Raw genomic sequence first — 13,774 nt, 5'->3', positions numbered from 1 at the left:
TATATTTTCTTAGTTAGATCAGATTAATTCACTTACTTGGATCCATTTAACCCACTTGATGAGATTTTGTTATCATTACATCAAAGTCAACTTATAACCCCCCCCCTGTATACCCCTTTGACATGGTGTAATAACAATACAGTTCTCAAGAATTACAAGGGTCATTTTCCCTTGTAGGGATGTAAACAGTTTGCACTTATTAACAACATATTGTATCTTTCTGTCCCATTTACCTTTTAATGTCTCTCTTGAGTCTTGTATTTAAATATCAAATTTTCTGTTGAGCTCTGGTCTTTTTATCAGGAAGGTATGGCAGTCCCTTATTTAGTTGAATATCCATCTCTTCCCCTGAAAAATCATGCTCATTTTTGCTGGGTAGTTGATCCTTGGTTGTAATCCAAGCTCCTTTGCCTTATGGAATATCATATTCCACACCCTATGGTCTTTTACTGTAGAAGCTGCAAGGTCCTGTGTAATCCTGACTGTGGTTCCATTATATTTAAATTGTTTCTTTCTGGCTGCTTGCAGTATTTTCTCTTTGAACTGGTAATTTTGAAATTTGGCTACTATGTTCCTTGGTGTTTTCAATTTGGGATCTCTTTCAGGAGGTGATCAGTGGATTCTTTCTATGGCTATTTTACCCTGTACTTCTAGGACCTCAGGGCAGTTTTCCTTTATGATTTCCTGAAAGATACTGTCCAGGCTCTTTTTTTCATCATGATTTTCAGGTAGACCAATGATTTTTAAATTGTCTGTCCTGGATCAATTTTCCAGGTCGGTTGTTTTACCAATGAGGTATTTTACATTTTCATCTATTTTTTCATTCCTTTGTTTTTATTTGACTGATTCTTGCTCTCTCATAGAGTCATTAGCTTCCATTTGCTCAATTCTAATTTTTAACAAATTGTTTTCTTCTATTAGATTTTGTACCTCCTTCCCCATTTGGCCAATTGTATTTTTTAGGGACTTGTTTTCTTATGTGTACTTTTTTTTTTCCAGCTGGCCAATTGTATTTTTTAAGGACTTGTTTTCTACAGTTAATTTTTGTCCTTCCTTTTCCCGAGATACTGAATCTCTCTTGCATACCTCTCATTTCTTTTCCTATTTTTTTCTTCTTCCTCTCTCATTGACTTTTAAAATCCTTCTTGAGCTTTTCTAAGAAGACTTTTTGGGCTTCAGACCAGTTCATATTCCCTTTTGAGGTTCCAGATATGGGTTTGTTGACCATGTTGTCCTCTTCAGAATTTCTGCCTTGATCTTCACTCTTCCCATAATGAGAATCTATTGTACATTTCTTTTTCCTCATGGTATTTGCTTATTTCCTGGTCTTTATAGAGATTGGGTTCTCCTGTTGGGGAGCAGAGGGCACTGACCCAAGCTTCTTGTTTAGGGAGCCTAGGGCCTGGTCAATGGCTTTGTGTGCTGGGGTCTCCAGTGTTGGCAGTTGGAGGCTGTAGGATTCTGGCAGCTTACCTGGTGTTGGGCTGGAATCAGCAACACTGGAACTCTAGGGGTAGGATTGGGTAGTGTGGCTCCTGGAGATTTCCTGCTCACCCAGGACTTTTCTTCCTTTTGTTTTCTTCTCCTCCTTTCAGATGGATGTTGTAGGGTGTTTATCCACCTGGGGTCCCTTGGAGCGCTGCTTGCCTTAGTTTTGCTGAGACACTGGGAAAGCCAGTTGCTGTAGAATGTGGAAGCACCTGGTGGTTTTCTGAGCTGGTTTCCACCAGTTTCCCCACCATTTATGTATACCCCTTTATGAGGCACTTGGGGGTCCAGGTCTTGGTGTTTGCCTGCTCCACCACCTGGGCTTTGGGATCTCTTCCTGGTATGCTGAGGTGGGGCTTTCCACTAGCTTGCTGGGATGCCTACCATTCTGTACTGCTCCCCTTCCTCCAAGGTAAGAGGGGTCTTTCCAGTTAATTCCTCAAGCTACCTGGGCTACTGGACTGCTGCACCCCATCTTTCTTCTGGTTCAGCTGTTCTAGGGTTTTCTCCTGGGGTGATATTTTCTGGGCTTTAATGGGGGGGGTAAGAGAGACTCACCTCTTACCTGCCATCTTGGATTGAGGTTTTGGTTTTTAAGGCTGAAAGGGGTGAGTGAACAATCAAGGGATACATCTGTGGTGGCCAGGGGACTACGAAAGTCAAGATATCTTGACCAAGGTAAGGACCAGTCCCAGAAAGAAAAGGTACCCTCGGAAGAAACCTTGTTAGTCACAAATCCTAGGTTAAAACCAGTCCCAGGAAGGAAAGGGGCCCTTGGAGGAGAAAACCTAGTGATGGGAGGCCAGGGAATGCTAGCTAGCAAACTGAGGTAGCAAGACTACCCAGGAAAACTTTTTCCTATTGAAGGAAAAGGGGCAGAAAAGCCTCGGAACCCATTCAAAGGGGACCCTGGGACAAAATGAGTTTCTTTTGACCGGTCAAGGTTAGAATTAGAATTGTGAGCACTCTGTCTGTCTGTCTGTCTGTCTGTGAATGGTTTGTGTCTGCCAGAGAAATGTTTGGGTAACTTTTGAGGTCTGAGATTGGAGAAGGAACAGTGTGAAAGAGCTCCAGTCTCAGGCTTTCAGTTGGAGATTGAGATTAGAATCAAAAAGGCAGGGAGAGAATCTCTCAGAAGTTAGTGGAAGGTGCAGCAAGCAGCCTTTAGTGATAAGGGTTTGGAGCATGAAAGAGAGAGGGAATGGGCTGAGAAGAGTTTGAATTCAGGTTTAATGGAATCCCAAGACTAAGAGTTTGAGTTGCTGTCTTTGTGTCCCTCCCACCAATATATTTGGTATTGGGGCAATGTGTTTAGAGTTGAAAAAAAAGTAAGGGTTTTTCTGTATTTGGATGTGATAAGATTTCAGTGATTTGTTTAGAATGCATAGTAAAGTTGTAAAAGTGGGAGAGGGAGAATGCTATTCTCTGGATTTGCAATTCTTATCTCCCTTCAGATTTCAGAACTGCAAAGGAAAGCTGCCTAGCCTTGGTGAGTGTAATTAGGGTTGGGGTAGGGTGTTTTGATTTTTGTTCTAGAAAGCTTTAGATGGTTCAAGTAAGTTGAGAAGGTGTGAGGAAGTGGTCTGTTTTAAGTAGAAGGATTGAAAAATGAAAATTTTGTAGCTTGATTTGAAAACCAGTAAAGTTATAGAGGGTTAAAAAGGCAATCCACCTCTCAGGATAAACCTGTAGGAGGGCTTTATTTAAACTGGGTGGGAAAACCTGACTACACTCTGTTCAAGTTGCTGAAGCCTGAGATTTTCAGGAGGGTGGCTCTATCTGATAAGCCTCTAAGAAGCAGAGGGGACTTTTTCTTTGTTCCCTTAAGGAAGTAGGAAAGAAAAGGAGAGAGAATTATTTAGAGCAGGAATTGTCACCACGTGTCTTTTTAAGGGAATATATACATTTGTGGAGAATATTTCCTTTTAAAGGGCCAAGAGTATTAGATTTAAAACAAAAATGTTTTAAATTGTTTATCATTAGCGATTATAAATTCGGATCTGATTGGATTTAAGTTTACTGTTATATAAAGAAAAAATAATGGTTGTTATGGGACAAAAAAGTTGTTTGGTGATTTTAGAGAAATAGTCTCAATGGAAGCAGCATCAGAGATCTAAGGCTAGTGATTAATACTAAAGCGTATAAGCTGTAAGTAGGAAAGATCTTACTATTTTGATCTGAATTCATTCCATGGCCTAACAAGAGTTAAAATTACTGTTTGAACTTATCATACGTATAGGATTCAAGTCCTGAAAGTGTCTCATTCTTTTAGATTAAGAATGGTTAGAGAGGGATAAATAAGCTTGAGAAACAGAGAGGAAAATCTATTTAGAGTAGCAACTTATGATCTTAATGGAAGTTTGATTTTACTCAGGGTGTTATTAGGAACCAGAACATGTATGGGAAGTTATGCAAACTACTTAGAGTTCACTTTGGAGATGTTCCCTAATTAATTGAAACTATAGTCCCATCTGAAACCTTGATAAGGGGAATTTGTTATCTAAGACCTTGGGAACTGTTAATGAACTATTATTCTGAGTCTAACTCCAGGTGTAGTTAACAAGGAACTGATTGAGCTACTGACCCATGACCTCATCAACCTGCAAAGAGGTTTGTGAGCTGCATCTATGAGCTGCAAGGGGGTGTTCTCATGGGAAAGTCGGGAGAACAACTTTTCTGCGTGGCTGAGGTAGGATTCTCCTGACTCAATTTCCCCACTATGACACCTGGCAGACTTTAAACCTGGCTCAATGCAGTTGGTCATTATATAACTTCCACCTGGAATTGACATGAATCTAGGGAAGCACTGTTCCCTTACTTTAGTTATTTCCCTATTCTTTCATGGCAAATTCCTATAATCATAGGTTTTGTAAGCATAAATATAAAAACTATGAAATAATAGATTGATGTGGGAACATCTGAGGTTATTATGGTAAAATGCGAGTATAAGATTGAGTTATTTGGCCTAGAATTTTGGAATTAAGTATTCAGTCTTGACATTTGTTACTAGTATATTCCTATATAAGTCAGGATCCGTTAATTTCTCATAATGGTTATGATGAGGTCTAGAGGTTTGGGGGTGCTAGGACTCCAAGGTCACAACACTAGGGTCCCGCCTGAAGGAGTTCAGCCCAGGTCTTTCAGCCAGGGGGGAAGTTTGTTGGAGATAAACCATATAGGCCAGTTGAGTGAAGTATAAGGGTTTTCTGGGGCCCAGAGACAAATGGGAGCCAGATTCTTTTGGGGGCAAGGGACAAAGGTCTTGACTTGGGCTCATACCCCATCATTAGGGGATAATTAGCTCAGGAGATTGTGCAACTAGGATATTATTCTGTTACTTAGTTAATATTTCCTTAATGTTAGAGTTGCCTTAGTTCATTACAAATTAATGTCAAAAGAAGAATAGCTTGTGACTTATCTTGTAAATGCCTTGAAAGAAGCATCCATTTTAATTAAGTATTTTTTATTTATACATGAGTAGAAGTTGGGATTGTTTTAGTATTTGATATGTGCTGGCTTTAAATTAACTACTGTGTATTGGAGTCTGTTATTAATTCCTTAGTGGAATCTCATCCTCCTGATGGGGAATATGAATACGAATGAATAATGAATTAATGCAAGGTATAAAACTAGAAGTAATTCAGAGTATAAGGCTAGGTTCTAATTTTTCTAATTTGAGTTTCTTAAAATATGACAATTGGCCAAGATTCCAATTTTGACCTTGTAATAGTGGAGACATGGGGGTTGAGTTAACTTTCATTATTTGCCCTGGTTATTGGCAAGGTAATTTAAAAATTGTTCTGAGATCAATCTTGTAGTAGAGTGGATACAAGAAGGAAGATCTCTGCAGGAGGAGAGTCTGCTGGACACTGTTTGAACAGCACTTAGGATTTCACCAGATGATGTCCAGAATGTCAGACAGCTATATGAGAAGAGACTTCTGAAGCTTTAAATGGACAATTTATCATTACTTTTGGGTCTCTGTATCTGTACTTAATTAGGGGACTGCCCCCTTTTTAATTTGTTGATGTGTTGGTCAGTTTCTCCTTTCGTTCTCCCATATTGTTTTAAGTCCCCAAAATCCTTTGATGAAATGTTGCCTAGCAGCACAGCCCCAGATAGAACCATTGCTAAGACATTGCAAGGTTTAACCACTGCTGGCCAAGGATGGTGGAGTCTGATCCCAAGAGCTGGCCCAGAACTCAGGGGTGGGGAACTCTGTCACTAATTGGCTGGAAAGGTGGTTTGGAAAATAGAAAGAGGTAGCAATGTCTCTGATAACTTCCCTAAATGCGGGCATAGCAATTGTGACTACTGTGGGATGTTGCGTAGTCCCTTGTATAAGAGGATTAGTTCAAAGATTGATGAAAACCGCATTAACCAAGAGATCCCTACTAGGAGAGTATACAAATTTACAGGTCATTGGGCCAAGGAATGTAAGGATTTTGATGGAAAAGACTGAGATAATTAATAGCGATGAAGAATTTGAACTCATGCTAAAGAAGTTTGAAAGAAACCAAAAGAGTGTGGGAGCATGATCTCTGTAAAGAAAAAGAGGTGGGATTGTAAGGGACAGGGTATCATGCTCCCACAATTTAAGATAACATTTGACATCTTACAACATCAGCAAAGAAGTTACATTGTTTTAATAAGCTTGTAAAACCTTGAAAAGGGAAGCCAATGAGAAGGGCCCTAATCTTTTAATAGCCCCAAAATTTTAGAGGGCAGAACTGGTTTTAACCAGCCCTAAGTAGGACAAAGGGCACGGGCTTTTGGATGATGAGGGATGGGGGGGTGCATGTCAAGGGGACATGGGATGGGTGGATGTGTAAGATTGTAACCTGGAAAGGAACAGACCAATCTGGGCTTGGAAGGGAGGAGTTGAGGTGTTCTAACAGTATAAAACTTTTTCTCCCTTCTGTAATCGGCACAATCTCTTCCGAGAGCTTTTCCCGTTTCTCTCCCAAGAACTGTAAATAAATGATTCTTCACTCACTCCAAGCTTAGTTTTGTTTTTAACTAGAAGGCTTGATTTCTCTAAGGCCTTATTTCTAACACCCAGTGATTTATGTGGAAACAAAAAAAAATGTTAATAGGAATCTGTGATAGAAAATTTTGCTAAGAGTGAAATTCTTGGGGGAAAATGATGAAGACCACAGGGGCACAGGTGGTATTTTCATACTATTTCTTATTAAGGGTAGTGACTTCAAGAGAAGAAACTGGATTTGCAAAATAAGCACCTGTATAGAAGATAGTGCTTGAGAAGAGAATTGAAAACGAGGACCACTGCTTAAAATGAAATAATGGCTTCTTCATAGACTTTAAAGAGTCATGTAGATTATTGAGCCATATTATCATTGACTTGGGGAATTTGCATGCCCAGAATTTAAGATTCTATGCTAAAAACAAGGAAGTAGTAATTAGTAGTAGAGGAAGCTTCTAACAACTTAGATTTAATTATTCTAGGAAAATCAGGAACAAATAACAGAGTGTATGCAAACTGTTTGCAACTTTTGTTCTTTCACACTGAATCCAAAAGCCCCAACTTATAAAGGCCCATTTTGGCCATACAGATGGCTATAAAATGATTAATATTTATATATCATTTACTGTGTTCCAGGCACAGTGCTAAGTGCTTTACAATTATTGTTGCATTTGATATTTTTATCTCACACCACTCCTGGGAGGAAGATGTAATTATTATCCCCATTTTACAGGTGAAGAAAAGGAGGAAAGCAGAGGTTAAGTGACTTGACAAGATTCACACAGCTGGTAAGTGTAGCTGTCTTTCCCTATTCTGGTCAAGTTCCCATTTGGATAATGTACCTCCATCAGCCTGCACTTTTCTCTTAGGGATACAAAAGGACAGTCACATTCTTTTCCATTTACCTTTATGATTCAATGTCTCCTTTATGGTTGCTGGGCCAGGCCATGTAAATTATTCCAGGTATTTTCTCTGAGACTTTCCTAAAGATTTCTAAAACAAAGAGAAGATGATGGAAGTCAACATTTTTGACTTGGAAAGAAAGTGGTGACTGCTGAATAGATAAATATCAATGTCCCTGATAAACAAATATCTTGCCAGTTGTAAATGCTTTTATGATTTTGTCATTCATATGAATTTATTGAGTGTGAACGGGATCTGATCCAACTATGCTTCCCATCTTCCTCTTTCACCTTCATCATAAAGTAAAATCACAAAAAAGGTATTGGTGGGGCAGTGTGACCTCGACCCCTAAAAGCCTCTGAACTTTCCTACACTAGCTTTTCACCTGAGGTATCTTGGTTCATCCCAATTTATCTACATATTCAGTAATCCTTTTAACTGCCCTTTAACTGTGGCTTTCTGACCACTTAACACCTTTCATTGTCTGCACCTGGCCTACCCCAGGCTATTTACCACTCTTTAATCCCACCCAAATCTTCTCACTGTCTTTTCTTGTATATAAGGACAAATCCCCATTAAATTGCACAGATTCCCTTAAAATCTCACCCTTTCCTACTGGTGATACAATACTGCAGATTTACTAGGAATCTTGCCCAACTTACTGGTGTTATTAATAAAACCTCACTAGTCTGACTGAAAGAAGGCTTGAGTGGTTGAATTCTTTTAAGGCAGACCTTCCTATACCCTTGAATTTTAGGGTTCCCAGCACCCAAAAGTGCAACAGTATTAGAGTACAAATATGATGATTCAACTGCATTGATGATTAAGTAGTTGGCTACAGAAGTTTTCACAGATCCAGTCCATTTTTGTTTCTTGCTTGTTGTCCTTCTACTACCTCCTATAAGTGCTTGTGGACAAACCTCTATAATACTTTTCAAATGAGTTTATATTTTAAACAATGATTGCACTTAATGGCTGCATCTCTCTATTTTGGAAAGGAAATTTTGCTGGATATGGTGCCTCTAGTCTTTTTTTGCATTGTTATGGTGATTGCTTTAAACTTCTGTACAGAAGGGGGTTTCATATGTCTACACACACACACACACACACACACACACACACATTTTTCCCATTTTCCAACACCAATAGCCTGTTTTAATAAATCAGGTTGGAGCTATTTTAAATGTATGTCATGTTTTCCTCTCAATTTATCCTCCCTTCTAATTGGCCCTAACAAATTCAATTTCCTCATCTGTAAAATGGGGATAATAATGGTGTCTAACTCCCAAAATTATCAAGTTCAAATGAGATCATTGTAAAGCACTATTAGTTGTTGTTGATCTTTGTTCTTGAGGAGGACAAATGACATCATGAGGGCAATGTCTTGACTGGCACAAGGATTGAATATGAGTGGGGCAGAAATAAGCAAAGTAGTCAGCCCCCCTATCTCCTCAAGAGTCATTAAAATATAGTGGTAAAACAAAGGTCAAGAAAACTGGTGATGGCCCAGGATGCAGTGGGTGACCTTGGCCTTTCTAAATTAAGGTCTTTTCGAAGTCTCAGTTTGTCTGAGGCCATGTCCATTCAATGACTGAGGGCTGGGTTGAGTTGAGACAAAAGATGGCTCAATTTACCATCACAGAACATCCATGGAGAGGAGACCCACAGAGTTTCTGGGCATAAAAGAAAACAGTTGCTATTTACATTCATTCTAAGTCATAAAAAACCTAAATAAGAAGTCAGGGAAGCTTGGATTGGAGCTATTATTGGTCATTCAATGAAAGCCAGAGTGATTTCAATCAAAAGGTGAAGTCAAGTAGATCCATTTAAACACAATGGGTTTTTAAAAACCCTGTCTTTTCAGAGCCATATTTCAAGAAATCAAAATGAAAGCTATAAGACAAAAGTAAATTGTCCCAGCTTCTTGGGGAAAAAAAAAAACAAAAAACAACTCAGGATACAGGAAGCTGAAATAGCTCCCGTGTATGTAACATTTGTTTTCTCTCTACTAAGATATAGTTATTCCGTGTTTGTGTGTGTGTGTGTGTGTGTGTGTGTGTGATATGTTCTTTGTCTAGCTCTTTCCTTCCTGAACTACATTTCCATATTATATACTTCTTTTTAGAGAAGTATATATTTACATGAACTGATACAAAGTGCAGCAAATAGAGCCAAGAAAACAATATACAGAATAATTATAAAAATTAAAATGTAAAGAACTGTTGAGGATTAGCAGTTCAGGGGTGCTGAGACCTCAAAATCACAACACACAGATCCTGCCCAACCAAAAGAATTCAACCCAAGCCTTCTTTTAGGGAAAGACAAGGTTTATTAGAACATCCATCTTATTGGGCTGAAGAGATTTACCTTTGCCCCTTTTTGCCAAAAGGAATTCCACTCCTTGTTTACAGTTCCCAGAAAAACCTTAAAACTTTTAGATTCCTTGTAGACTCACTTTATCTGTCTCAATTTGAAAGCTTATTCAAATGCATTTTTCCTTTCTGGCCCCAAAAAGAACCTGGTTTCTGTTTGTCTCGCTTTATCTCCATTTGAAAGTGAATTTCCCCCCCATCAGCTCCCTTCATTATCTATTCTCATTGTTTATTACCTTCCAAATGGACCCAACCAACCCCCCTTCCTCTGGCCACCCTTAATCCTAGCTAGGTGCCCTGAGGTCCAGGACCCAGGAGTTCTGTTCATCCCAGCTTACTAGCCACTCCCATCCAGATTTCCTTAGACCCCTCTTCCCATCACTCCAAACTACTTGGCCACTCCTAGACCCCTCCCCCAGTCTTTCTGTACTTAAGACTCATCTTTGCCCCATTCTGACGCTGAGCTGTCCTCAATCCTAGAGGCTGAGGCTCTTGCCAGCTCGTCCTCACGGGCATCATGTGGTCTATCCACCCCAGCCCCCACTCAGATGCTGAGCTTTCCTCACGTCCAAGAGGTTGAGACTGCCTCACCCCTGCACCTGACCACCTTAACCCCCATTTAGATCACTGATGTTTGGGTTCCTTTAGAGTCTGGCCTATATGCACATCTTTAATAAACTTTTTCTCTGGCTGGAAGAAGATCTGAGTTGAATTCATTCAGGCAGATCTGCTCCGTGATCTGGGCTTTTTCCTGCGATCTTGGGGTGCCTCTGTTCATCTAAGAGCACCCCAAAACCCCCACCCTCTTCAGGGCCACCTCTTAAGGAGTTTGAATATTAGTAAGCTATTGGCTAGATAATAAGAATCTGATCAGTGGCTAGATTTTAATAATCTGAGAATCTTAATGGAGACAAGATGAACCTTATATACAGAAAGACTGTGGGAGAGGTCTAGGAGTGGCCAAGTAGTTTGGGGACAGTGAGGTAATGGAATGCCAGGGACTTGAACCAAGTGGCCAAGGGAGAATGGAGTCTAGCTAGGATTAAGGGTAGGAAGTGGCCTGGGGCCATGGGGAGGTAAGACCAGGGAAGGCTAGGCTAGGTTAAGGGTAACAGAGAACTGGGAGATTGGGTGTAGCCACAATGAAAGGCCAGTTGATGGAATTATGGCCTCACCAAGAGATTTGTCCATGTGGCCAAAAGTCCAGGGTTTTTCCTTTTTGGGGTCTAGATCCCATCCTCATCAGAACCACCACAAATATGCAAAATTACAAAGAACCAGAATGACCTCAAAACACCTCCACCTACACCTTTGCACAAATGTTTTCATCTGTTGTCAGATTTTTTTTCAAAATATTGATAGTTTTTTTTCTGATTTTTTTTCTCTCCTTCCTCTTTCACTTTCTTCTTTTAAAAAGTCTTTGTTATATCAGATGGCTCTAAGTAGAGGAGGCCACAGAAGCAATTTAGGCAATGTAAAATCAAAATATATCAATAAAAGTATTTTAAAAAACAGTTAAGCAAACAACTCAAACCCATTTCTTTTATAACTTTGGTTTTCCTCTAAAGTTTGAGGCTTTAGCTAATTAGATAATATTCTTTTATTTTTACAGAAGTCTGCCTTCTGTCAGTGCCTCTATTTTTTATTAGATACTTTCCTGTAGTGATTAATTCAAAATAGTCTTCTCAAGTGATTTTATATTATAAGATTATTAAAGGCATCTCTTAAGATACTTACTTTCTTGAAAGTTCTACCTTTTCTTAAAAAAACTTTAGATTTTGACAACTTTTGTTTAATGGTGAAAATATTCTAATATTCTATGAGATTTTTCAGTTAAAAAGTTTCAAAGCAGAATGATAGCAGCAGCAATGAAAAAATCCCAAATGCCCTCTATACTCACTGAATGAGCCCACTGCATTTTCAAAGTAATTTTAAAGCTACTGAAATAATTATTCACAACCTGAGTTTGGTTACAATATTAGGATAAGGGGTCTACTTGTGAGAAAGCAATATTTGTTCATCTTTAAACAAATCTTTAAAAAAGTTTAAGAGGTTGTGATGAAAAGGACTACTAGCTATCTGTACCCAGAGCCTACAGCACAAACTGGTGGTGTGAAATGACAGGTTCTTAGACATGTATGGGATGCTTTCAACAAAATACTTGTCAGCTGATATGCTTCCCCCTGTAATACTGTAGCAAAATTAACCCTTAAGTTCCAATATTAAAATACTTGAAGTCATTATTAAACTTCAAAAAATTTTCTAGAGCTATTAACTTACTTAAAGAAAGGAAAAGAGACAAAAGTCACTATGTCTGGTCCCATGGAACAACATCAATTTCTCAAGTTACTATTATTTTTTCCTAATCAGAAAACATACTTCTTTCTGCTTAGGAAATCACCCTTGCTTTCTGATTGTTGTTTCACCCATTTCCAGTTCTTCACTCTCTGCTGTTCTTCCATATCTACTCTGTGCAATCAAATGAGTAAGGCTGCAAGCATCAGGGCTGTGTGAACAGAGGCAATGTAATTACTAGCACTTTAATTTTCATTGAGAAATCAGAGTGATTTTATTTTAGTCCCATATTGTAGGAGATAATTGTTTACTGCATTCTACAAAGAAACAGCATATAACAGTGAATATTGTATTTTAAATCAGGAAGACCTGCCTTCAAATTCATCTGTGATGCTATCTACACTCCCTTCCTTTACTCTTTCCTCTCACTACTCAACCCTTTCTAAATTGGATTTCAACTCCATTACTCAATCAAAATCAATTTCCAGAATTATCAAGGACCTCTCAATTGCCAAATCAAATGGTCCTTTTTCATTTCTCACCCTTGGCCTCTGGAACATCTGACATAGTTGACCACCTGTTTGATTCACTTCCCCTGTGTATGCCAGGAAGCTGTTCCCCTTTCATTCTCTAACCTTATTGACTGACTCCTCTACATTTCTCATTCTAATTGCAGGTGCTTTCCAAGGTTCTGTCCCGGGTCCTCTTCCCACCCTCCATACTAGCTGTGACCTCAGTAGCTCCCTTAGGTTTAATTATTCTCTCTATGCAGAAGACTCCCCAGATCGATCGATCTATCTATCTATCTATCTATCTATCTATCTATCTATCTATCTATCTATCTATCTATCTATCTATCTCTCTATCTATCTATATCTATGTCCTCTACTTACTCTCCTGACCCCAACATCACCAAAAAAGACTCAAACTCAACGTGTTCCAAACAGAACTCATTATCTTTCCCCCAAACCCAAACTTCGATAATACTGGTGAGAGCAGTACTACTCTCCAAAGTTAGCTAGTTTTGTGACTGTCTTCCAGAACTCCTCACTCTCATATATATCAATTGAGAAATCTTGTCATTTCTACCTCCACACCTCATATCCATCCTATTCTTTTCATCAACTCATTTTCTAGTCTGGTTTCTCATCACCAACCATTTAAAAACTGATTTCCCTGTGTCAAGGCTCACTCTGCTCCAATCCATTTTTCCTCAAGCATGGGTCTGACCATGTCAGTTTCCTGCTCAAACTCCAATGGCACTCTATTACTTCTAAGAGCATGATAAACTTTTATTTGGCACCTAAACCTCTTCACAAATTGTCCAACCTATCCTTCCAGTCTTATCACACATATTCTGTGGCACAGTCAAACTCACCTTATGCTCCTCATATGCCACTCCATTTCTCATCTCCATACCTTTGTCATAGCTGCTCCCCATACACGAATTTCACTCTCTCCTCACTTATATCTTTCAGAAATCCCTCAAGATCTTACATAGTTCTTGAGAGTACTTTTAAGATTGAGCTTTGCTGTAAACATGTACTTTTCATTTAATCAGTAAATATCAGACCTGTTTAAAGCACTTCCCTCATAACTCCTCTATATGCCAGTTGTAGTCTATAGTTCTGATTCTACATCCAAGTACAATTACTCTCACTGCCACTTTACAGACAAGAAAACTGTGGTAGGTAGAGACTGAATAAATTGCCCAGGATCACAAAGCTAATTA

The 13,774-nt window shown here is 39.0% G+C and overlaps 1 pseudogene; it reads right to left on the bottom strand.

The window, feature by feature from the left end:
• The window catches only part of LOC114024263, a 64,949-nt pseudogene extending 51,466 nt beyond the window's left edge, over positions 1-13,483 (bottom strand).
• Positions 13,484-13,774: the final 291 nt, after the last annotated feature.

The sequence above is a fragment of the Vombatus ursinus genome, unplaced genomic scaffold (genome assembly GCF_900497805.2).
Source record: "Vombatus ursinus unplaced genomic scaffold, bare-nosed wombat genome assembly UNPS02014820.1, whole genome shotgun sequence".
NCBI lineage: Eukaryota > Metazoa > Chordata > Mammalia > Diprotodontia > Vombatidae > Vombatus > Vombatus ursinus.
This window is presented reverse-complemented; position numbering and strand designations above follow the sequence as displayed.